The sequence below is a fragment of the Syngnathus scovelli genome, chromosome 22 (assembly GCF_024217435.2).
Source record: "Syngnathus scovelli strain Florida chromosome 22, RoL_Ssco_1.2, whole genome shotgun sequence".
Classification (NCBI taxonomy): Eukaryota; Metazoa; Chordata; class Actinopteri; order Syngnathiformes; family Syngnathidae; genus Syngnathus; species Syngnathus scovelli.
In genome coordinates, this window is record NC_090868.1 from 2,766,241 (window position 1) to 2,791,113 (window position 24,873).

General features: G+C 46.6%; 1 long non-coding RNA gene across 9 annotated transcripts in view; it reads right to left on the reverse strand.

Annotated features, from left to right (window-relative positions):
- LOC125992383 (uncharacterized) overlaps positions 1 to 24,873 on the reverse strand; it is a 155,856-nt gene that overhangs the window by 125,665 nt on the left and 5,318 nt on the right. For all 9 annotated transcript variants that reach the window (XR_011086221.1, XR_011086216.1, XR_011086218.1 and 6 more), the window contains exon 5: positions 16,222 to 16,438. This is a non-coding gene — a long non-coding RNA (uncharacterized lncRNA). The remainder of the gene's footprint in view (positions 1 to 16,221; positions 16,439 to 24,873) is intronic.

The following is a 24,873-nucleotide window of genomic DNA, read 5'->3' on the forward strand; positions in this document are numbered from 1 at the left end:
GCCTGTCACTCTTCAAGTCTGAAGGGAAAATAATGCCTGCGGCTGATCTTTATCTTCCACGGTGCTTCTGTTGATTACCGCCAAATAGGATTCAGGCGTGTTTAGCTAATAGACACCGCCGATGCACACCGACGGTTATATATTGCCGCCCGGTTATAGTTTCACGGGAGCTGTCCGATTCCATATGTCCCTTTCAATCTCTGGCTCCTTGAAATATAAGCGATGATTTGATGAGCAATTACGAATTCCGGTGGAGAACCGCGGCCGAAAAAGTCATCAGCGGCGAGACATAATCGGGGTTTAATTTAGAGCGGCTAAATAAAACGCCTTGGGTAGCCGAAACTCTCCTTGAATTAGAGGTCACAATTGATGCCTCACAAATATTTTATTTTTTTGGGGTTGCAGCAGGAAGGTAGCAACACGCAGGCAGTTCCCCGACCCCCGTCTTGTTAATGACATGATTAAGCGCCGCTAAGGTTAAACACATTCAAAGCCCCGCATGGCTAATTGGGACACGAGCGATGCCGCAGACTGGACTCCATCTCCTCGGTGAAGTCCCCCGAACACACAAGCGCGCCGACGCGTTTAATTTGCAAGTGGCTGCGCTTTTGAATTTTAAAAAGGGACACCCTGTTGTGGCCATTTAGCCAGAAATAAGCGTTTCCAACTGTGAGTAAAACCTTTTCAATGCTAAGATATCTTCACGTAATACATTCAGTGATTAAATCAATTGGAATCGAAAGAATTACCCCAAAAAATCATTTGAGAAAAAAAAAAAAAAAATGAAAATAAATGCTTTTAAATCTCTGCTGTGCCAGTAAGATGATTGGGCGGCAACAGGTGCTCCGAAAAGTCGACCGAAACACTAATGAGTCACCGAGTAGTTTAGGTGACGAACTGGAAATTTGCCACGAGTGACTCGGAGAGCTTTTAAAACTAAGGCTCCTTCATTTCTTGTTCTTCACTTGTCCGAGACAGAGACGAATGTACTGGCCGCGTGTAAATGGAGCAGAAAGCATTCAGAGAAGCAAGACAAATCCGGCACGGTTTGGGAACCCACTTTTACCCGGCACTCCGTCGAAATAGCTCCTTCCCTCGTCTCTCTCGGGCCGGCTGAGAGATGGTGATGTTTTCAAAGGTCATTTCAACCATTTGTCTTATCTGGGAGTTTCTTCAGCGAGACGGCGGCGAGCGCCACGGAGAAACTTTGCCGCGGGGCTTCCACTTTGTGCACTTCCAAAATCAAACCGGGCGGAAGAACGGAAATGAAATCTCCCAGGGACGGCGGTATTACTTTCACCGTTTGCTAATTATGACACGTTTAATATGGCGAGGCATCCGTTTCCCTTAACGAGCAAAGCCGTACGTGTAGCGTCGTGTGAATAATAACCGCCGCCCCCCTGGTGGTTGATTTATGTCGTGCGTGCTTTGCTGCCAAGACTTGCCCTTTTCCTTCCCACTTAATAAAAATTAGTGAAAGATTATCGGGGGCCACTGCCGCCGCCAGAGTCCCGCTGACAGGACGACCCAGTCACACTGGAGTATTTACCCGCTATTGCGGCAAATGAGCCCTGATTATTACCTAGAGCGGGCCGGCAATATGTATCTTTGCGCCATCGTTATATTTGACATTATGAATACCGTATTTTGACGAATATAAGGCACACTTGCTTTAATTGGCTCAAAAATCGGCAATCTGATCGGCCACGCCTTACGTATTGAATCGAAGATGAAATTACATGCATCTGTTTGGAAATGAATAATCGATCGGATTTCAGGACAGGTCAATCCCTTCCTCCTCCGACTATCTGGTTGAAGCAGGCTACCGTGTCGAGCGTACGCCTTTAATTAACCCGCTGCACTCGGGCCAATGACATTTAGGCGGAGACATGACCTGAATCAGAAAGCGGCTCCCCCTCTGAGCTCCGAATGGCTCACGCTCCTAATTGCTCTACCAACTAAAAGCAAACCGACTGTGGGGGGGGGTGAATGTAAAAACATCTCGGGCACAAAAATAGCTTTTTCTTTGATCTGAACGATATATAGCACGTAACGGTCACAATATTAGGTACACCTCTAGCACAATTTTGATCCTACACGAGTGATTACTGTGTACCTAATATTGCGGTTGGTGAGCGTTCCGGGGGGCCCTCATCCAAAGCTGCTCCAAAGCTGGAATTTCCATCCTCTAATTAAATTAATGCAGCAAATGATTCATTTTGATTCCATTCCACGGTCGTGTGGTGTTCTCGAAGCGTGATTTGCACACAGCTCCATACACTGAGTTGGCCCTCATTGATTTTGGCTGCTAGTGCCACCAAGTGGTTGATTCCCAAAGAGGTAGCAGAACATTTCTCAAGGCTCAGACCAGGTCTGATTCGGCATTAGGAGGAGAGAAATGTTTCAGTTTTGTTTTTTTGTTTCCCGTTCAGTTCTGTCTTTAAATTGACACGTGGAATCCAGAAAACAACATACACGATTTGACACGTTAATTAGCAAGGTCTTTGCTATGTAACCTGACCTGCTAGCTTTGAGCGTGTAGCCGCGCATACTTTACATGGGATTTTTTTTTTTTCTTAACTTTGAATTCCCAGACGAGCCCAGCTTGCAGAGGGCTGGCATGAGCTCTTAATATCATCGTCTTGATCATCCGCCTACTGACAGTCAGGGCTGCTTTTCCTTAGCGCTCGCATTACAGAAAACCAGCGAGAAACGACAGTGCTGTTCAAAAATGCATGAGACAAACATAACGAAAATGTTTGCTGTTGATAGCTATAATGATTACTTTTAGCGGAAATTATTTTTAGCGTGTTTTAGAGGATGCACCTTTTGGGTTATTATCTTATTGCTAAACAACTAAAAACCACTCGCGGCGTCAGGGTTCGAGTCACGCTTTGGTATGGTAGCTCTGAGGGGCCAAAAATGATCAAAGAAAATAAACATGTTAGGCTAATCTAAGGCTGGCACTGGAATAAAACAAGCTGGGCTGCAAAGCTAGCATCTGTTTTCTTCCCTGCAAGCGCCGCAACCTGCATCTTCCCTTCCTTTGTACACAAGTCCATTAAATCCCCAGCCCCCAGGCAACTTGACCCACGACTAACACCCCTCTTGTCTCGTGCTGTTTCTTGTTACCGCCGCCGTCTTCGCCCGTCCCAAACGCCCTTCCCGCCGCCCGGCCTTTTATGGGCTTTTTAATACGCCACCTGCCTTCAAATGCCCACCTGGAATGTCATTAGAGTTTTAGCAAGCGCCAGCTCCTCTGCGGGTATACCGCTGCGTCATCGTTCGGCGATTCATTTGATTCTCGAAAGAATGTGCCATGAAATTATAGAGTTGCACTTAATTCTTGAGAGCCCAAAAAAAAAAAAAAAAAGGTATAAATATTCAAATGTCACTCGGCTCATTAGGGATGGCGGCGTCTTCCTTTGGGGTGGGGAAGAGCCGCTTGTGTTTGTTTCTTGTGTAAATTATTTGCATGATGTATTCTCGTGGATGGTGGGATGATAGTGAGGCCTAAGGTGGGCACACTCAGATTTATTCCACGCGACGATCAAAAGGTACAAGCCGTCATCTCATGGGTGTTTAAACCTCAATCCATATTTAATGCTTTTTGTCCGTTTTCCTGCCAGCACACAAATAATCGATAACGACGACGCTTTGCGGTGACTAAGACATTTCAACGCTCATTTCACATTCCATAGGTCGGTGTTAAAGACAGGATGAGGTTTGTCGGGTCAATGGCCGGTTGACAACTACGACACCTCGATCTTAGCGGGTTCAACGGAGCGAGGCGGCGATGGCGAACGACATGCTTAAACACCCCTCCGAGTTAGATCCGAGAAACCCCATAACTCTCACGGTATCAAATCCGTAAATTGAATTTTCTGCTCTGCCACCCGATGCTTGTTGAGATGGAAACGGGGCAAGCGGGGGAAGGAGAGGGGCTGGGCGGGGTGGGGGTGGGGGGGGGGGCTGTTCTTTGAATCTCTTAACCTTTACGGCTTGTTGCGGTATCAAGCCCGGCGGACAAGATCGGACTCTGACACGTTTGTCGAGGGATGACAAATTAGCTGTCCTTCCAGATGCCTGATTGCCTGACCTTTATTCACTAAGTGGTGTTGCTGATGAGGGGTGCTGGGTGACAGCGGTAAATGGTGCCTTTATCAATGAAGGTCTGCATGGGGGGGGTTGCACATTTTACTAATCATTGAATAATCTTCTGGTATAGCAACTTTTGACGATACTTTGTTTCACGGGATTTGCATAAAATCTGCGGCGTCTGGTTTAGGCTTTAAAAGTAAACAAAACCCCTCAACCTTGACATTTGACTATTCCACGATGCAAGCTGCATCGCCACATTAGCTTTGTATTGCATGTTAAGCAGTTCTACACAGAGTAAACTTTATCCAAGTGCATCTTCTGCTAACTAATTGAGTTAGAGGATGCCATCTCCTCAGAGAGCAGGACATTTAAGCACCTCTGCCTCGCAGGGATGGTGCGGAAAGTAAATCACTTTTAATTAGAATAAACCTAAAGATTAGATCTGGCCTCTCTCCCGGTCATTTGCATAGCTCCTCTCGATATGATCCCGTGGCCGGCCGGCGCTTGATAAGTGGGATTTGGGAGATGTGAGGAATGGCGAGTCAAAACCGCTCAACAGGTGATTTAAAAAGCTTCGGTCCCAATCGCTTTCAAGGTACGACTGGGCGTGCCGAGTTTGATTCCTTTTTAAATCAGAAGACATGTCCGACGGCTTTTCGGACTGTTGTCCAAATGTAGAGTGCCGGCTAATCCAATAATCCGGGCATGTTGAGAAAAGCCCTCAAAAGGAAATTCATTTGAAGTTTCAGATGAGAGAACAAGATATTTCTCCTTGCAAGACTAAAACCCACACACGCCATGCGGACACGGTCAAAGGGATCTGCTGGGGATAAGAATCGGTACAAGAGGTGATTTAAGAGACTTTTTAGGATAGCGTACTTGTTGTTGCCAGACCGCCTGAGTGTGATGCTTCTCAGGGCCCAAAGTCCGACACTGACAGTTAAGGTCAGAGAAAAAGAATTGCGACCGATTCTGTGATATAAAAATCTAATCCAGGCTGGCAGGATCTATCGAAAATCTTCTCCGGATCGGCACCAAAACGGAATGTTGTCTTGTGTGTAAACCAGCGAGCTAACAAATCACCTCTTCAAAATCCTCTTCAGCTCTCCTGAGAAGACACAACAATAGTAACGACCCCCCCCTTGCCTCATTTCATTAGTTACCATTAGTAAAGATCGACAAGTTACTGACAGCAAAAATGACAGATGGCAGGTGCAGGGATTCAAGCTGTAACCTTTTGAATATGCGGGAGACCCTCCAACTAGACGCTGTGGGGGGGGAGGGGAAGCAACTACGGAGCGGCAACACAAAGGGAGACCCACTCCGAGCCAAACTCAGTGGAGTGCGGTGACTGAGGAAGATGTGAAGGGACGTGTCCCAATCTCATCTCATTCGGAGGTGACAGTCCATCTGTCACCACCTTGGAAGTCTGCAGGGGGATCAATGTCTGCTGAGACGGCCAAAGCCAGAGCTATCTGCATCCCTATTAGTATTCGTCCATGGCGGAGCGGCGACCGTCTCCTACACCGGTGCAACCACAGGTGCCATGTCAATAGATTGATAAGACAAGCGTGACGCGACCCAGGAAATCCCATAATGCCGCGAGTGATTGAAAACTTTTCGGTATTAGCTTTGCCCACCTATAGCCACCTTATCATAACAAACAAGATGGCCGTATTTAAGTGAATCGCTAAATCTGCGACTCGGGGGCGGAGCTAGATCTTTCAGTGATGACAATAACATAAAAACAAATCCGAGTATCAATACTTATTGAGATGTGGGTGTGGCCAGTGGGGTGGCTGGAGAGCAGCACCCCGTACTAGCTCCGCCCCTGATTGAATTTTTTTTACACGCTAAAAGCCGACTAGCTAACTTTTCTAACAGGTGCAAATAAAAACACACAGACAAAAAAATGTCTTGTGTGAGATGAGATCGAGTGGATTGTCAAGTGCGGTGCGCATATGAAAAATGACTCCAACAAGCACTCGCGTGCACTCCAAGGATTATGCCCCAGTAAGCACACTAACAATGTGGTCAAGGGCAGGCATAATAATGAATTGATTGTCCTCTGAGAGTGTCATAATGAATGTGAATCAGACTGCGCGCCGCGTTTTGAGCAATCGATACGGCCAGGAATTACCACCACCATCCAAGTGATTGATTATATTCATTCCTATTTAGGCATAATTTCGGCTTCGATCAATTATGAATATCTTTTTATAGTCTCTTTAGTAGTCGTAAAACAAAAAAGGGTCCGATATGAAATAAAGACCCCCAAAAACAGCCATTAACCCTCCGCTGCTTGTAAATGAGAAGACGGCAAGTCAAAACAGAAATGAATTGTCAGACATTTGTCAATGGTGCTCAAGTGCGGCGCATGCAGCGCCATCCTATGGAGCTGCATTAAGCTTTCATGAAAGTGAAAGTTAATTAGATATGATGACTGAACTCCCGGGATTGTAATTAGCCAAACTGCGTGACTGCTCTCCTGTAATTAAATGTCATTTTCCCTCAGTTCAGTGAGCCTGAAGAAAAAAAAAAAAAGAAAAAAATGGGGAAAAGATGAGGAAGAGCACTGCAAAGACTGTGGCCGGACTGGATCGTCGGCGGTCTATTCCAACAACTCGCCGTGACATTTAGATAGAGTGTTTGGGCAACGTTAAGTTCATAGAGGAGTGTAAACACTCAAGGTGAAGGTGGGGCGATGTTTGAGATTGCGCCTGCGGCCGAGCCAGGAAATGTCAGATTACACTCTGGCATATGTGAAGAACCCCAGGAAGGGATAGAGACGGGCCGGTCCGACAGAGCTCGACCGGCGGGAGTCAAACTAGTGAGTAACATCAGAGGACGCACTGGGAGGACAACCGGAGCCTGACTTTGGTCGCAACTCGGCAGTAAACTCAGCGGGCGATTTATAGGAACTCCAAGTGCATCAACGATATGCGCCTTGAACCGTTTGTTCGGCCGACTGCATCTTGAATCTCAAAGCTTTCCTTGCGAAAATGTGACTTTGCCGTATAGCTGATGAATCTCGCGGGAGACATTGGACACTGATAGGAACGCCCACAGGCTGCGTCCTCTGATATTGGCTCATATAGCGCGGCGAGAGAAATGAGCTAATTACCTCTGCCCAATGGACAGAAGAAGATCACTGTGAATGTAATAAGAATTCAACTTGTTTGCCTGACAAAATGACTGCGGGCTGCCCCGCGGTGGTTTTGGATTAGGGTAACGACGGGCTGGAAAAGCCACCTGTGTCTCTGGCTAATGGCCGCCCAAGCCGTTCCGGAATGATTTCACTTGATTGCATTCGTTAGCTTTACGAGAAAGGTTACGATGGACGTTTGGAATGAAATGACGGGTTATGACACGGGAGGCCGGGAGAGTTTCCGAGTCCTTCAATCTTTTCATTTGTGCTAAAACGACGACGGGCGGCGGAACCCGTGCTCATCTCGTATTGTTTTTAATCTGGTAGTAGCACATTTACGACTGCATCTGCCGCCTTTATCTCCTCGACGGACAATCAATCAATATTTGGAATTGTATTTCCCAAGTAAAGAAAGTTGGGAAATTGAAAACACTAAAAAATAAAGAAAAAATAAAAACATATAGAAGCCCCAGCGGGGAGAAGGAGAAGGCACTAAAAAATCCATCATGCGAAAATGATCCCCGGGGGAGCGTTTTATGTTTGCTTTAAATCGGCTGATTTTACGACTGCAGCAGGCGATGTAATGTAATCACAGCAAACTGCCCAAAAGAGCCTCTTCAATTCTCCTTATGTTCGCCCGATCGCTTATCAGCACCGACCTGTAATGGCAAACAAACCGCTATGATTTTTCCGGGCGAGTCCTTGTCGACGGCCGCATTTCACCGACTGTCGCCCGCCGCGCTCCAAATTACATCGCCATCGAATGACGGCCGTCCGGGTTGACCTCCGCTCGGGAAACCGCCGTCCGTCTTTGTAACGTTACGTCCCGGCGCCACTTATCTGAACAGCCCGAGGGCACTTAAGGTGTCTACCTTTAATTCAACCTGAGCCCTTAATTAGCTCATTAATTAGGGCTGACAGGGGAGGTTAAAGCACACCCCCCCCCCTGTGATCCCCACACTCCGGTATTAGCCACTGAACAAGAGGCCATAACTCGATTCCCTTTTTGAAGACCGTTAGGTATTTAACAAGGTTTACATCTAATCTGCGGTTTTATCTTTATAGATCTCGACTTATTTTTCTTTTTTTGGACAAAAGAAGCTTAATTAGCGGCTTCGAATTGAACCAACAGGATATTTGCCTTGAAAAGAGGCTTAAGGGACATTTGCCAGCGCCAAGTACGAAAGCGGAGCTTGGATCGCCCTGCATTTTGAAACCATCTGTTGAGGATTTCCACTTTTGGCTTGGCACTAAAGGTACGTCTCACCCAAACAAAAAGACGCCCACTGAGGGGACAGAGAGTGCGGGAAAAAAAAAAAATCACAATGAAGATTCCTGAAGATGCTATCGAGACAGAGGAGTAATAAAGCGCAGGGCGAGACGAGGCTTATATTGGTCTAGCCGGACAGCCGTCACATGTCCAACCTTGACTGAAGTCGGGATTAGAAAGGGTGGTGGGCGAGCCGGACAGACCGAGGAAGATAGAGCGCAGACAGAGGAAATGATAGTGAAGGGGAGCAGGAGAGGGCGAATAAGGCAATGACAGCAAAGGAAGATTGATGGCTGACTCTTCCTGGCTGGCTGATTTTTGCCCATCTCGCCGGTGGAAGCTCGCCGAGCCCCCCCTCCCCGCGCCTCTGCTCAGGGCGGGGTGGGGGGGTGGACGCGTGGTCAAAGATGGAGCGCCAGATAAAAACCACAGAGGAAAGAAATAGAAACAGGGAGATGCTGTGTGATAATGATTGTAAGAGTAAATTGTGCGGAGGAGAAATGTTGAACAAACAGAAATTTCCTGCTACGATGTTGGGTAAACAATAAAATGATTAGCGAGGGATGGAAATGTACAAACACAAAGTTTTCTTTGCCTTAAAACTTACAGTCTATTTAAGGTCAATTTTAGTTTGTTTTTTTTCTTCACCTGGATACACAAATACTATACACAAACGTGTCCAATTTACGGACTGAAGCGAACGTTTCGGCACCGAAAGGCATTAGAGCTGCTAAAAGGCGCTTGTTACGTACGAAGCGGTACTAACGACACTGCGGAATGTCTTCCAAAGGCGCCAATTGCATAAGTGCGACCTCGGGGGCTTATATAAGTGTAGCACGACACGTTAGCGAGGCCAATGTACCGTGAGCCATGTATGACGGACGATGCGAGAACATGGGCTTTCGCCGTTCTATGACTTTCTTAGGACATCGCATCGCGTCCAATCATGTAAAATGTGTCTCTTGAGTGACTGAGCATTTCCTTAAAAGGGGAAGTCCAGTTAAAAAAAAAAAACAATTCTTTATATGTTCTCTGCACTACCATTAGCCTACATGTACAAGCCCAAACGTCAAACGTAAAATTCCTCAAAAATAATGTTTTTAAATGTATTAAATAACGACAAATTAGTACCTTGCGACCTGACTTCCGATGAAAAAACAAGACTCCGTTTACAGGTGAAAGAAGGATAGTGCGACGGAGTGGACAGGAAGAGGCGTTACATTTGTGTTACTGCCAAAATACAGTCGGCCTGCGAAAGGAAACAAGTTAACAGCCAGCTAAGGCATGAAGAAGGGATGTGCCCAGCCTATGTCCTTCCTGATAAGTGAGTTTTCTCTCGCCTTCGACCGCCCCCCCCTCCATACTGTAATAAGAGTTGACACCTATTTGTGACATATGACTGTATCTCTGATTGCCTGGGGCGCGATAGCATCCCGACACACGCTCAGCCGCCAATGGAGGCGTGGTGAAAGTGAGAGATGGAGAAATAGAGGGCGTTTGTGGCTCAAACGCGGCGGTCGCTGCGATATTCTCTATCGGGGCGGGAGATACCGAGGACCGGGGTAATTCTGAGATTGGGGGGGGGAATTTTTTTGCAGCTTATGTGCTGCTTACTTTAAGATGCGTTGTTTGGCATGAGCGGAGAGATGGATGGAGGCCGCGGGGAATCCATTTATTCACATGGCTATTCCGTCGTCGCTCCGGGCCCGACAGAGCAGACACGGCTCCGCGGGGCGACTTCCTTCGGCCGTGGGATAGCCGGGGTCGGAAACTAATCCCTTCCGAAAGTGCTCGTGTTGGCTTACAGGTTGCCATTATATGTCCTGCGGCCTCAGGGTGAGGTAAAGTTTCCGGAGACAATGAGAGATTATCCTAAAACTTTTTTTTTGCATGGTATATTTAATCGGCGGTGAGCTTTTACGCATAAGCCAGACTCTCCGATTGCGGCCTTGAGCATCAAAAGCAACATCTGGAGGCGGAGGAAATGCACTTCGGTCCACCTTGAGTCGCCATTAAGCGCAAGTTAGCGGCCGCCCGCCAGCGCCGCAACCTCGGCGGCGGTTTAAAATGAAAGGTTGCGATAATAAATCTCCAGACTGTTGAAATTGTAGCACTCCCTATCCGGATTCATCCAAGGACTCTCAATTAAGAGACATTGCCGACACCGCGAGAGCTTTTTGCTCTAATGAAGTACTTCCCATTATTGTCGTGCTGGTAAATTATTCAAGGAAAAGTCCTGATGGGAGGGCCGGGTGACGCCGAGGAGGGGAGAGAAAATAAAAATGAGCCAAGTCTTCTCATCAATTCCAATTCATCACCTTTCTCCCCATATTGCCCTCCAGATCACAGAGAATATTCACCTAATCAGATTTATGATTTATCCCATTTAAATTCAGTAGACTTTCTCAAGCGCTGCGGGGGTGGTGGGTGGAAGAAGAGCAGGACAGACAGGGAGAAGAAATTTATAATCTAGAGGAAAGAAAAAAAAAAGACGTGGCGTGCGGGTGACCTCTATTTGAATGAATAATGATTGGCTCTTCATATATTCCGATAGCGTGCCGTTTCTAACGAGCTACAATGATTCTTTGCTAAGGCGAGAGTCTCCTGATCTGCATCTCCCGGCTATTAGGGTGAACTTTTTTTTTTTTTTCCATTTACCGTTGATAAGCATTCCATCAAAGTCTAGCAATTAGCATACATACGCTCGGACAGCGCCGGATCAGAAATGATTTACTTATTTTCCTCATGAATACCGAATTAGCGCGCGAGTGTCTTAGCCAATGCATCCCGTCCAATCAGCGAAGGAATTTCAATTGACTCGTTTCCACGTCGTCCGATATCTCCCCTTTTCAAGTGTCTTAACTTGCGCTCGATAGAAATGTGCTCCGGTTCATTTTTGAAGATTTCACCCATTAATCATTATTAGTTCGACCTGACCGGCGTGATTGATACGGTTTAATTAGCTATTAATTGCCGCTTTTGTAATTCATTATGAGCCGCCGGCTTTGTGTTGAGCTGTGGCGGCGCGTGCCTTTTTGCAAAGATCATTTAACTCATTAAAACACTTGAAATGATGCAAAATTTACATTTAAGAGGGGCGGGGTCGAACAATAATTTTTAGAGTAGAGAATAAAACACAGTGGTAGGTTAAGGAAGAAAAAAATATTTTTCCAAATGGGTACCAGCCATGAAATTGAACACAGAAAGCTTGTTAATATTTTTAGGACGCATCTCCTATTTTGATCTAGCGCTGCGGTTAATTAGCAACATGCTCCTTCATTTACCATCGATTCCTTCGCTATTGATCGGCTGGTCTCTCAGGTTATGGAAGTGGTTAGCAGGATGGATTGTTATCGATTCATCCGTTCACACGCAAGCACATTGAAAAGGTCCGAGCGGCACGACCCGGCAAAGACGTGAGAGTCGACTTGACCCTCCTGTTATTTCGGTAAATCTCTTCGCGGCTCGGCGTAACCTCCGACCCCGCTTTTTATCGGAGAGTGTAATCGGAGATGAATAGCGACCTGAGTGGAATCGTGACTACACAAATGAACTCCTCTGTATGGATTCGAACGAAAGATTCCAAGTGTTAAAATGGAAGTTACACGTTTGTCCACACACAAAAAAAAAAAGAAAGAAAATGAATCCGTGGCTTGTTGCACAGCGGGAAGGCTTTTAGCACAAACATAGTGCTTGGACACCGGCGCGCATCAACACACACCTGCTGCTAATACTTAACCACACTTTTGAATCATATGCAGGGAGTCAGGATGTTCTTGGAGGGGGTCCGTACGTAAACAAAAACTATCGCCACCGAAACGTGTCAAATATTTGGTGGACAAAAAGAAGATGGTGACCTGATGGTGTAGAGCCGTTGATGAAATGTCACGGGGTTTGGGGGGGTGGGGGGTATTAGCGGGCAAGCTGGGGGGAACGTGACTGTCTAATGTAATGGCAAGTCCATTCAACAGCTGTCACAACAGTTTACGGGAGAAGTGATGACCTCATAGCGGGAGCGCTGGAGGAAAAGGCAAATGGTCGGCAAAGTCATCAAGTCCGCCGAAAACTGCGGTACCGTTCGGCGAGACGGGTTGGGGGGGTGAGAAAAAAAGTTAAATGATAAAAGAGTACTTAGAGTTTGTTATTCGGCTCTCGCAAGAGTGATGTCACCAAAAAAATTTGAAATAATTCATTAAAAAAATTAAAAAAATACTGTTTGGGAGGGAAAATGGGAAAATACTTTTGGGTGGATTTATGTACGGTTTGCGTGACATCATGTCTGCGGGTTACGGAGAAAATATTTTCGGTTCAACGAAAACCGAAGTGGGATTTATCTGCGCCTCTCCTTTGAGTGCAATGTCAAAGGTCAACGACGGTGCCGGTATTTAATACGGTATATTTGGATTTTGCGTTTCAATTTTCTGATAAGGTTGTTCAAATCAACGTGATACAGCATTGGAAATGTATTTTTTGCAGGCTCTCAAAATGGCTGGCAGCCAACGAGTTAAAAAGAACAGGAAGTGCACTTCCAGACTGATGAGCACGACTCCCGATTCAGAACGTGTGACAAATCGGATTCTGAATGCAAAATGACTCGGGAGGAGAGCGAGCGCGGCGTAAGTACGGAGGTATTCGGGGGCGTGGCCTAGTGGCGCTTTTCTTATTCCTCTCCCTGCTCGGGCCAGTCCCCTTGCTCCTCCATCTGTTTCGCCTTTTTTTTTTTTCTTTTGCTCCTACCTTTCCCCCCCGTAGGCCTCGCGTGACTGCTGTAATGAATTGTACTTAATTGCCGACTGGGAGCGGCGGCCTTAAATATAATTCTCAGGACACTTAACCGAGGTCACCGTGAATGATAAACACACCTTAACAAATGGTTCTTGAGCCGAGAGCAAAGCGGAAAACCATTTCTCTACTTGGGGCGGCGAAAGCACAGATCATGAAAATGATCGGGGCGATTATTAGCGTCGTTAGCTTGAATTACAACTTGTGTACTTTGGAGCAGAATAGGCGAGAAAGACGGGCAAACAATGAGACTTGATTTTCGTTTCAAAGCAATAAAGAGGCCTCGCGGTCGTCTCGTAATTTGTCGCAGGCTCGATCGTCACCTCCACGTTTTTCCAGAAACGCGAAAATCGTGTTTACAACTACGGCGCGGTGAATAATTTGTTTACCGCCGTGGTGTGCGCGAGCAAACACAAAACCCCAAACACTTTAGATTTAGAAGCCGCGTGACGATAAAGACTTTTTGTTTTTGGCTTCTCGAAAATGACAGGAATCCAAAAGCAATATACTTCCAGCTCTGTAAACAAAACCATTTGTTCTCCTCGCTGTTAACGGCAAATGGCGCTCCCGCAGATAAACACCATTAGCGGCGCTTTGTTCCCGCGGGTATTACCCCGAGGAAACAAGGCAAAGGAAATCCTCACGCGCCGACGCCTTGACGGTGTGTTATTAATCGCCGCCAGATCATTTGAGCCACCCCGGAAGCTTAATTTCATTTGTTGGCATCGATTGAACGGCTCGATGCAAGCTATCGATCAGTAACCGAATGACCTTGTGTACACTGTGACCAAAAGACCGAGAGGAGAATACATCAACCAAACGCTTTTAATATCTGGAGCGACGTGCAGGACCTTCTCCACGCATTACCCAGAGTGCAATTTATCTTTCTGTTCATATTTATGCAACACTTCGACCACGCTGTCATGACAAGCAATCATATTTTATGTTGGTAACGCAAGTCAATTAGCACCACCTAGCAACCTTTGGTCCTTCACCACAGGTAGAGCTCAACCTGGGTCTCTTGGCTCACAAACGTACGAGTTTTACAATTGCGAGATGATAAAGTACCTAGCTGAAGTACCTCCACGTGTGTGTGTGGCAGGTTACCGGATTAATGAGATTTCATTTTGCGAGGCCGCAAGGATGACTAATAGGGCCGACTGTCATTTCAATGTGCTCGATGTGAAATTGTATCCAAATAGAAAAAAATCCGAGAACTCCCCGTTCAATTCTCAGAAGAGTCGATATAGTGATGCTTTTGTTTTCGTTCGACATTTGAGAAGGAGATTCAACAGAAAGCTCCATCTTGATTAAGAAGTGACATTTTTCTCCGTCCTTGCTTTTCATGTGCAAATTCTCTAAAAGGAAAACGGTGGCGTTACCCCGCCGTATATCAAGACCCGACACACACACACACAGGTAAGCACATTTGTGTGTTAAGTAGAGGAATGATGGATATATCTCGTTGCCCGCCTTAGCTTATCTGGAGAAGGGCCAGTATGGGTTTCATCAGGAGCTTGATGAAGTTGGAGATACAAGTAAGCCAGGCCAGCTTCGGTGGATGGCAACAGCTGCACAAAACAAGATTGGCTTGTCCGCCCGGCGAAATAAATGGCGGAGATAGTCAACGAAAGGGAAGAGGAGGGAGGGAGGCTGGCTGCTTGATAAAGCCGCCATTATATAAAGCTAAGACGGAGCTTAATGGACTTGATGGGAAATATCGCAAACATTCTCAAGTAATTGAAAAAAAGTTCGCTATTTAAGGGGGAGTTTGGGTTCAGGCCGAGAAATTCGGACGATTCCTAACAAACCAATCGGTTCGAAATTACACGGGAGGGGAAAAGCGCCGGTTCCCTTTTGCATTGTCAGCTCAGCGTAGACTGGATTTATGATCTAGCGCTGGCTTCATTTTATTTTTCTTTATCCCCTGAGTCTTTGAACCCCCGTGGCGATGGCAGAATTGGGGGACCGGATCCGGTGATTTACGACGGACCTTTACGTAGCTCTTGACCAGGTGTGAAACCGAGGTTCCGGGTCCCTCTGCATATTTTTAATGCTTAACGCGACATATTCCGTCATTTTTATACAACTAACCGCGTAACCTTTTTTGTGGGTCTACACTATATTTATAAGGGCTGTTTATTGTATGATTACTTGCTTGCAAGAACTAATTTTTTCGGAGTGGAAAAAACACTCCGGCAATCTGAATCTAAGAGACAAGGCAAGTTCATTCGCGGAAAACAATGACGGTCTCAGCGCGCCTTACACAACATCTCATCTTGTCACGGGGATAGAAAAGCCAGGCCTTGGGAATTGGGGGGGGGGGGGGGGGGGGGAAGTGCATCCTCGACCCATAGTGGCTATCACTGTCACTCATGTCTGGCACTTCATCGTCTTCTGGTGACATGCAGTGATCCCCTGAGTATGCCGAGACGGGTATTTTTTTTTTGTCGTCAGGCTGCTCGTCTATTCCCAAGTGTTTGTTTCCTTCTGATCGTAACTGAACGGCTACAACTAAAAACTTTTATAAGGTCAGATAGTCAACCCAATGCCCACTCGGTAGATTTACATACAAAAACGTATGTGGCAGTTCCGGCTAGAAGTCTACACGAAGGACGCTGAGAGCTTTTTTTTTTCTGCTCCCCGCATTCGTGAAATACAGTCGAGGTATTTTCAGATTGCAAGCGGCGCGTCGCTTTCACAAATTGCAGTAATTTGGCGGGCCTGTGATGTCCACTTCTATTTTCTTCAGAGAGTCAATTTAGCAATCCGGCGGACATTATTTGAAGTAAGAGCACTCTTTGTAGTGTCCTACGGCTGTTTTCTGTTCTTTCTAATTGAACTAACTTAACACTGACTGCTAGCTCGCAGCTTATGAAATGTATTTTGCGGTAACTGTTGGATATGAAACTGCACTTACTTTGGAAGGTGGAGCCGCCGTGGCGCTTTGGCTCCGGGCTCCTTTTCCACTTTAATTACTTTTGTTCTTTGCCGTCAGTCTGATGGCTTTCCCCGTCGCTCTGCTATTAGCACATCTGCAAGCCATGTTGGTGGGTTCCGCTCGGTCGATCAAACGCGCACCGATGCCTCGAGCCGGAGCTCGACGGATCCGCTTGCTGTCTTTTAACTGCACAATCCTAAAACGAAAGAAAGACAATATGATCATACGTTCTGGATTGTTCTGTTGCCTAGCAATATGCGTGTCGCTGCAACGTTTCAAGCTAACGCAGTTAAATTGTGAGTGGATCGGATCTGATGGCAACGAGGTCCTATCGCCTAAATGCCAAAGACGAGAAATAAGCGGATTCTAAAGTACTTAACTTTTACCTTAAGCAAAGCCGAACTTTAGCTTTATTGCTTTACTCGAAGCTTTATGGTGAGCCTGAAGGCAACGACTCCCGTGACACATTCCGGGTGTCTATTGAGGTTCAATAGCCTGCCGTAATGAGGGCACCAGAGGGGTTTTAAGTCTGATTTATTCTTCGGCCCGACTGGAAATCTTCTCTGCACAGTTCGACATGCATTTGAAAGTGGTAAATTGAAAGACAACAGCAAACATGCAGTTGGCTCCATTGTTTTCCGTACGCTGAATCGATCGTCGGCGCCATTAGCGTGCGTGATGGTCAGACAAACAAAACAGCATGAAGCTCGATCGATGGTTCCGCTGATATACACTAATACACATATAAGGAAAGCATTTATCACGCCGCGCTGCATACTCTGTTTTGCCAAAGACATGATTTGAAGACGTGAGGAGCAAAAGGACGATTGGCGCGGCGAGCCAAAGCTAGCGTCAGCTACGGCGATTGAGCATCCCGAGCAGGTTCTTATCTGAGCTCAGCAAAAGTTGCCATCGATCGGCCCACTGATTGTACGTCCGTCAGCCTACCTGTCCAGACTGCTACCACCGTGACTGCCCCCCTCCCCACCTCCCCACCCACCACTCAGTCCAAGGCCTCATCGATCAGCCCGGTTTTGGCTCCTATGCACAGATCGGTCGGCTTGATGCCTTTTGTGTGTGAGTGAAGCGAATCAACTATTGGGCCAATCAAGCAGGAAGTTCAGGGCCGAGAAAGCTGATTCTTGTTCATGATGAAGGATGGCAGGACAACATAAAAGATAACCCAAGAAAAGTCCTTGAGTCCTTGATTGCCGACTTATTTTGAGATGGCCTATTTTCTAATTGCTCCACGGGGAAAATCAAAGGTGAATATCATTTCTTCCACTCACCTAAATAATAATTATTCAATCCATTTGTCATAATATGCGACAGTTCGGACCCCAAAGCAGGAAAAGGCTTTCTGTAATAAATCAACAGTCTCCATTTCAGAAATGAAAGTAACAAAAACAAAGGCCGAATTTATTACGGCTCATTGAAAGCTGATCTGACTTTCTTAACGATGCCTATGTAGATCAAGAGCACTAAGTTGAGTGGGCCTCACCCATCAAGGCCAGAAGAGAGTAAATCCTAAAGACTGATGACAAGGTTCTGAGATAAACACTCAAGGCATTATCCAATCCGTCGTTCTGTTATGATTTTGGACACAGTCGCGAGGGGGCATAAATTAACCCACGCTTGTGGCAAATTTATAGATCAGCACCTCTTCAACTTGGCAGAAGGAATTCGGTAAGTAAGCTTGGCATGATTATGGTAGAGAACCATCTTGAAAAGCTCCAATCGTCAAGAAAGACAATACGACTGGACCCAGTCCAAATCCGGATTGCACCGCAGTGTCAAAGTCCAAGTCGTGCCAAAGCCGGCGCATTACCGGCCCGCATCGCATTTATGAAAGGTGAAGGGATTAACAAACATTCGCGGGCTTCCTCGGCTTCCCTTCCTGTCCTCGATGTTATTAGCCCACGCTTCTTAGATTTAGAAGAAAAAAAAAAAAAGATCTTGGACAGATTAGCCCCCTGGCTTGCATGCCATTATCATTAATCAGTGTGTTATTGACTGTTCTGTCCTTTCTCGTTTCAAGTTCAGGCCTCCCTTAATCCACACGTTCTGCCCAGAAGACACACGCTCTGCCGGGGCGGGGCAACTCCGACCGCGCCCACCCTCGCAGGCGGGCGATCATCGATCGCCAGCCCCGCCGCTCCGCCAGCTGGACAAACATCAGTACGCGGAGGATATGCATCAAAACCGCCGCGCGCTAATTAAAAGTTAACCCTCGTAAAAATGTAGCGGCGCAATGCAAACAGGAAGGGATTATTGGAAGCATTCTCCACTAACGGCTAATTGTGATGAGGCCAAGGAATGAGGATTTGGCTGTTGATTACAGATTTGTAGGCGGGATATTTAATTAAATCCGCACTAATGAATTCTAGCGTGGCTTTCAAGGTGCGTTCTCCAATGCCAAAAAAAATGTCTTCTCGGGTGTTAAAAGTCAAGTGTCAAAAGTACTAAGGCAGAACTTTTTTTTTTTAGAGTTCCCGCCAAAATAAGAATATGTAATCGGCTTCCAAAATTTTCTGTTTTGGCACTCCGGTCCGATTTGAGTTCTGCCGGTCAACCTGACCCCGTACCAGGGGAAAAAAACGACGTCTCACGAGAGAGCAAGTGCTTTCCGAAGATAAGTTGTTGAACCTGCGAGCTTGCTATGCGGTTCAACCTTCCAAGCCAAAACAATATGTAAAAGGCACAGTGGAATTGCGAGGCATTTTTACGAGTTCCTCCATCTAGCGGGAATTGATGTAGCCGGGCTTGTTTGCACCGCAGTACAAATCACCCTGTCAGTTCCGGCGTGCCTGTCAGAGCGGCGAGACGTCAACACGGGCAGACGAGGGGGGGGGGACGACGGCGAGCGTACTGACATAGCGTGAGTCTACGGGGATGCGAAGTCGCCTTGAGGTGGGATGCCGAAAAAAAACGTGTTGTAATACGCCGGGCGTGCATCTACTCACCGCAGAGCTACCAGGGAACTTAGGGAACAGATTGCGCCTGTTTGACAACAACCGGCAAATATCGGACCGTTACGTAATTCTGTGTATTTCAGGAATCACACGATTTGGTTTAAGGTCGGTATGTCAGTATTCCTAAATTACCGTACATGGAAGGGAATGAAACTGCTGAGAACCTGATTGCCATCAGAAAGGAATTACTGTCCAGTTTTTTTTTTTTTAAGGCCTGATGACGGCTTACGATTTTAAATTGACTGATTTGAGAAGACAACTAGATGAAATGCAATGGGCAAGCGCGGCACTTGGCTCGACTCGCTTAAATGTAAGCATGCGTTCGGGAGGGAAGAAGGCTGTCAAGCGTGACGGAGCGTTTTACGCCGGTATCGCGCGGGATAGAGATCGGAATTGCCGTCTCACCGTTGTTTAACAAATGTTTTCAACCCCTCGCTTCAAACTTGTCTACCCTGAAATGATTGGAGACGGTGTTTTGACATTTTAGGGCTTTTTTTTTTTTTACAACAAATGGGGTATGTCCACGCAAAAAAGGACTTTTTAGATATAAGAAGAACATAAGCAGGCCGGTCACAGCTCGGAACTACTTTACATTGTTGGCAACGTTTCCCAACGTTAAACGGACGGCATAAATTGATGGCCGAGACGGGATACATTTGCATGTCTGGTATTAAATCTAATCTTCCCGCTAACGGTCCTTTGGGGGTATGAAACACTTTTGATATATGTCTCCTGGACACATTACGGCGTTGAGTGTCTGTCAGGTAAATATGAGCAAAGCCCGATCGATAATCTCCAGGAAAGCGAGGCTTAAGATCGTCCTAAATTGACTGTCACCGACGGGAATATATATCGCCACCTCTGGGTTTAGACTCGAGCTAGCCGGTTTGATGCTTTCGGCGGGTGGGATGGGAAGGGGGGGGGGGGTTGGTTCTCAAGTACTGCAGGGCGTATTAGCATCATGTGTGCGGCTTCCCCGGCCGATCGACTGCAACTGTTTACCGTGCGTGCTTTGCTGACACATGCAGCCTGGTCAAATAGACAAAGATAATCCATGCAAATGTAACGAAGGGGGGGAGGGGGGTGGGGAGTCTCTCCATCAGAAGCTATTTAGCTGCCTGTGCATCGGGCCGTGTCGTGCGGCGGTGCTCATTGACACAGCTCCCCGGGAGGGGTTGGCACGGCGATACGAGGTTGATTAAAAACCTCAGGGAGTGGTTTGTTTAGCAGCGGGCTATTTGTGTGCTTTTGAGTGTACCCTGAATCCATTTGACAAAACCGTGACTATGTCGGTATGTTGACTTTTCGAAGGGCGGCTTTTGTTTCAAATTTACTTTTGGCAGAGTTAGGGAATCGAAGGATGCTATGGACTCGATAGGGGCCCAGCAGGAATCTTCCCCGCTACTCCAGATGGGTCACTGTGGGCCTGGTCAGCGGACTACGGTAGATTTCACCCCAAAGACCAATTTGACACTGTTCATTAAATGGCTATGGCAGCTTTTAAGCGCTTTACAGCACCAAAATCAATCAGCACACATTTGAGGGTTGTTGTAAGGAGAGTTAACGATCCCAGTATTCATCCCCGGTTACAGCTACGGTTATTGCTGTAATGCTACGAAATGGATGTGTGTGGAAAATCCATCATTTTTTGGGCTAATTTAAAAGAGTAAAGTGTCTCCCCGCCTCCATCTCTCCATCCCCCTCGCCCTTCTCGCCTCTCTCATCATCGTCATCAGCGGCGCAACCAACTCCAAAGTCTCCTAATTTCTGTCATGCTAATTGGAGCTGACAGACACAGCTAATTACGTGCAGATAATCTGCCGCATCTGACTAATTATAATTCCCATTAGCTGCCGATAATGCTCATTAGATTAACTTTCTCCTGGAGAAATTGGAAATAATAGGCCGGGGCCAAGCAACTTTTTTTTTATTTTCTTCCTCGGTAATGACGAATAGCGGCAGAGCATGTGTTTGATAAGAATTCGGCATTCCTGGTGGAAATAAACGCACCACCTGATCCAAACACTACGTGGAGCGAATGGACAACGACGGGAAGCCGAGGATGGGAAGGTGACTTACAAGCGTGTTCTTCCGAGCAAATAATAAACTACGGAAAAACGAGCACGTTGAAATATATCAAGAATGCAAATTAAAAAATAAATATAAGGTATCCGACTGGCGCTGGATCCCAAAACCGAGGCCTTAAAACTAACAGACGGGATATTGGCGGCTCTTAAGATGAGGGGGTTGTATTTAACCATAAAGTGGCTCGTTTATTCCGTAAAGGATTTTAAAAAAAAATCGAACTAAATTCTCTCTCACACACACACACAAACATAGCACTCAACAGTGTTCCTATGACAACTCATCAAATTGCCCATCGGGAGAAGTGCTGACAGCACCTCGGGGGTGTTTAAATGAAAAGCCTGTGATGAGAACTCGACAAGATTAGATGGCAGAGTGGAAGGGCTCTACCTTTCACGGCGAGGGGGACAAAAAAAGGAACGCTCAGTTGGATGTATTTTAGCGCCTTCCCACCCACCCCCCCCCGGGGCCGCTCGAAATCCGCAGTGACTACGACTATATGTGTGTGTCGTCGGCGGCGGCGGCTTGCCTCCACGTGTGTTCTCTTATTTGAAAGGTCCACCCGGCCAGCGCTTCTGACATTTGATTTAACGTCCACCGTGTTACTGACTGCTAATCGGAAGCTAAGGCGCTCTTCTGCAAATTACTGGCAGAAAAAGTGAAGGCCGACGCCATGGCAACATTGTTTTAGGAGAACAGTAGTTCGTAACGCCTGCCTTGACTAGTTCATCAAACATAGCTTTTGTGTGTCCTTCAAAAAGCTTTTTTTTTATTCTCTTTTCCGAACCAAAATTTCCCAAATTGGGCGCGTAATGGCGCCAAAATCCAGAGCGTGTGAAATATTTAAGTGGGCAGATCTATTAATTGCGCCACGTGTGGCCAGATAGATGGGAATGACATTTGGTCGGAGGATCATCAGGCCCATTTAGTCTCTCGGCAAGGCCCTTAACTGCCGAATCGCAGACCTTTAACGACTGTGTATCTCATTGTGTCGGCCGTAACAAGCGACACGGTAACACTTGAAAGTGCAGCTGGCATTTTTATACGGCCGGGTATGAAAATGGGTTTTATGAGAGGCGCCGTGAGATGTCATCATTGGTCATTGCGAAACGGGAGGAGGGGGGGGGGGGGGAGGGCGGTCCAACGAGAGCAAAGAAGGGAGGCTAATGAGTACAATATATTATTATTATTATCATTATTATTATTGTTTTCAACTTGTGACGTCTTCCCTAACGAGCGGCGTGTGGGCCGAGACTTTAGCCTCCATTCATCAAAAACTACCCATGACCCCTTTTTGCTGCGCTCAGACAGACGCCGTCAACACTCAACTGGCACTCCATCATCGAGCCGGCTCTGTCTCCATTTTGTTCTTTCCAAACACGCCCTTCTGTTTGGGCCTTTTCTATTTTCTCCCGTATCCTCAAGTGAAATCCGACGGTAATTGAAGCGCGGCGTCCGGTCGATCCGTCTGCGTTCCGCCGCCCGCCCTGTTTGAATTTCTTCTCGCTTTCGACCTCTGACAAACGCTGCGGGATAACGCGGAGGAGAAATAAGAGCTCAACTGTTGGACGACGAGCGAGGTTGGAAGGACTACGGCGTTGTATTTGCATGAGCAGACGGAAGGTTAATAACACAAGCCCTGTCCTGACAAAAGGAGGCGTGTGGGGAAGGTAGGAGGGATGGAAAGTGCTGATCCAGCACTTTAGGCTCTTGAGAATCCATCAAAGACACGCGGGAGGAGTGTGGAAGTAATTAGAGCTGTGGCTATACGATAGCGCCCGTGTATGGCTCCGCCCACTTTCCTCCTCTTCTATCAAAACGAAAGGTGAAATGGGACAGCGATACCGAGCGCGATCGTTTCGTCTTTGATATAACTATTGACTCCGATTAGTGGCGAGGTAATGCAAATAAAGCAAACAATCGCAAATCACAAGATGGACTGTTTTATCCGACGGCGAGGGAAACGATGAAAGCGTTTGCGGCGGCTGCAGACGCGTGACAGGGATGCACGTATTTCTTGCGTGGGAGCAGGCATCAAACCTCGCTCTCGCTCGTTGTTGCTTTTCCGTGAGGATACCAAATTACTTTCTGACAATAAAGCGCGTGAGTTGAAGTCGCTTGGAAAAAAAAAAAAAAAACAAGAATACAAAGACAAACTGCGTTATCGGGATGACACCTTGTCGGCGCAAAGCATAGCGCGAGGGCCTTTTTTGTTGTTGTTGTTTTTTTTTTAGGCAGAAAAGTGCGATTCACAATGAATTGATTATCAGCAGGAGAGGGACGAATGGCATAATGAAGCTCCCTATTTTGGGACTGTTGTGGAGTTTTTTTTTTCCCCCCACTTGCTATTCCTAGACGTTTCCTTGGATCATACCAACCTAGATATGTAAGCAGCGGGAATAGAAAGAAGCCCATTGTTCTGTCAAATCAGTAACAACATAATATTATAGTATGCCATAAAGTCATATAGTATTTATGGTATAGTCACAAAATGGATCTTTGACGTCTATAGCCATCAATGGGAGTGAATGAGTTGAGGTTTAGCAACAGTTGGATTTTTTTTTTCTGAAACCTCATAAGCTTTTATAGGTCAAACTCAAAAAAATCTAAAAAATCTGATCTGCTAGAAAAGAATTTCAAATCAATTTTTTTTTCTACCAAGCGAAGGTGATAAATGAAAAAGATATCGAAAGGCGGCCGACTATAAATAGAGGAGATCCATGGTAACCGGAGATTTGTTGTTTTGCTGTCAGACGCCGGCGAGAAGTTAAATAACGGCGAAAGATTGCCGAGGGGCCGAATCAAAGCAAATGACGTGTTTTCTATCACTTTGGGCCCGGGCGGGAAATAGCCTCGCCTCGCCAATCGGCCGTCCTCCCGGGAGCTTCCAAACGGGGATGAGGAGCCGATTGGGAACGAGAGGTTTTACTTTCACGTCGGATCACAGGTGGCGTCTTGAGCGCCTAACTGTTTTCACTTTATTCTTCCCCGCTGCTCCGCCCCTCGCCTGTCTCTTCCCATCTCTTAGCGGCGTACTGCTGTCACGACAAAAAGCTCCTGGTGAAAAAAACAAAAACAAAAAAACGGGGAAAATACCATTTTCCTTTTCTTCCTGCACAGGTGGTGCTGATCCAAAGTAGTCGTGAATTACGCGTCAATGAAACGAATATGGAATTCATACCGGGTCCGCCCTTGAGGGTTTGATCCAATTCCCATCAAATTCACCTTGTTGATTTAACTCATTTTCCAGCCAAACAAGCGGCAAAGCTTTTTCTGCACTGACCTTCAACGGACCTTTCCTCTCTCATTCCGAATAACGTTGGCGTCTCGTGCCCGGAGAGCAACAAGGGTGATACATACATCAGACTTTAATTGATTTCACTTTTGTGAGATAAAAATCATCGGGCGCGGTTTTGGCAGAAATGTTTGTAAGCGCTTTCGCGGGCGCCGGTCATTACTTTGCGGCCGCGCCGGGTGATACATCAAGCGAGCGCGGGTACGGATGACTGTGCTCAAGGACTTGGAGATAATGTAGCAGGATTGTACACAAAAAGGTAATTCTTAACTTCATTAA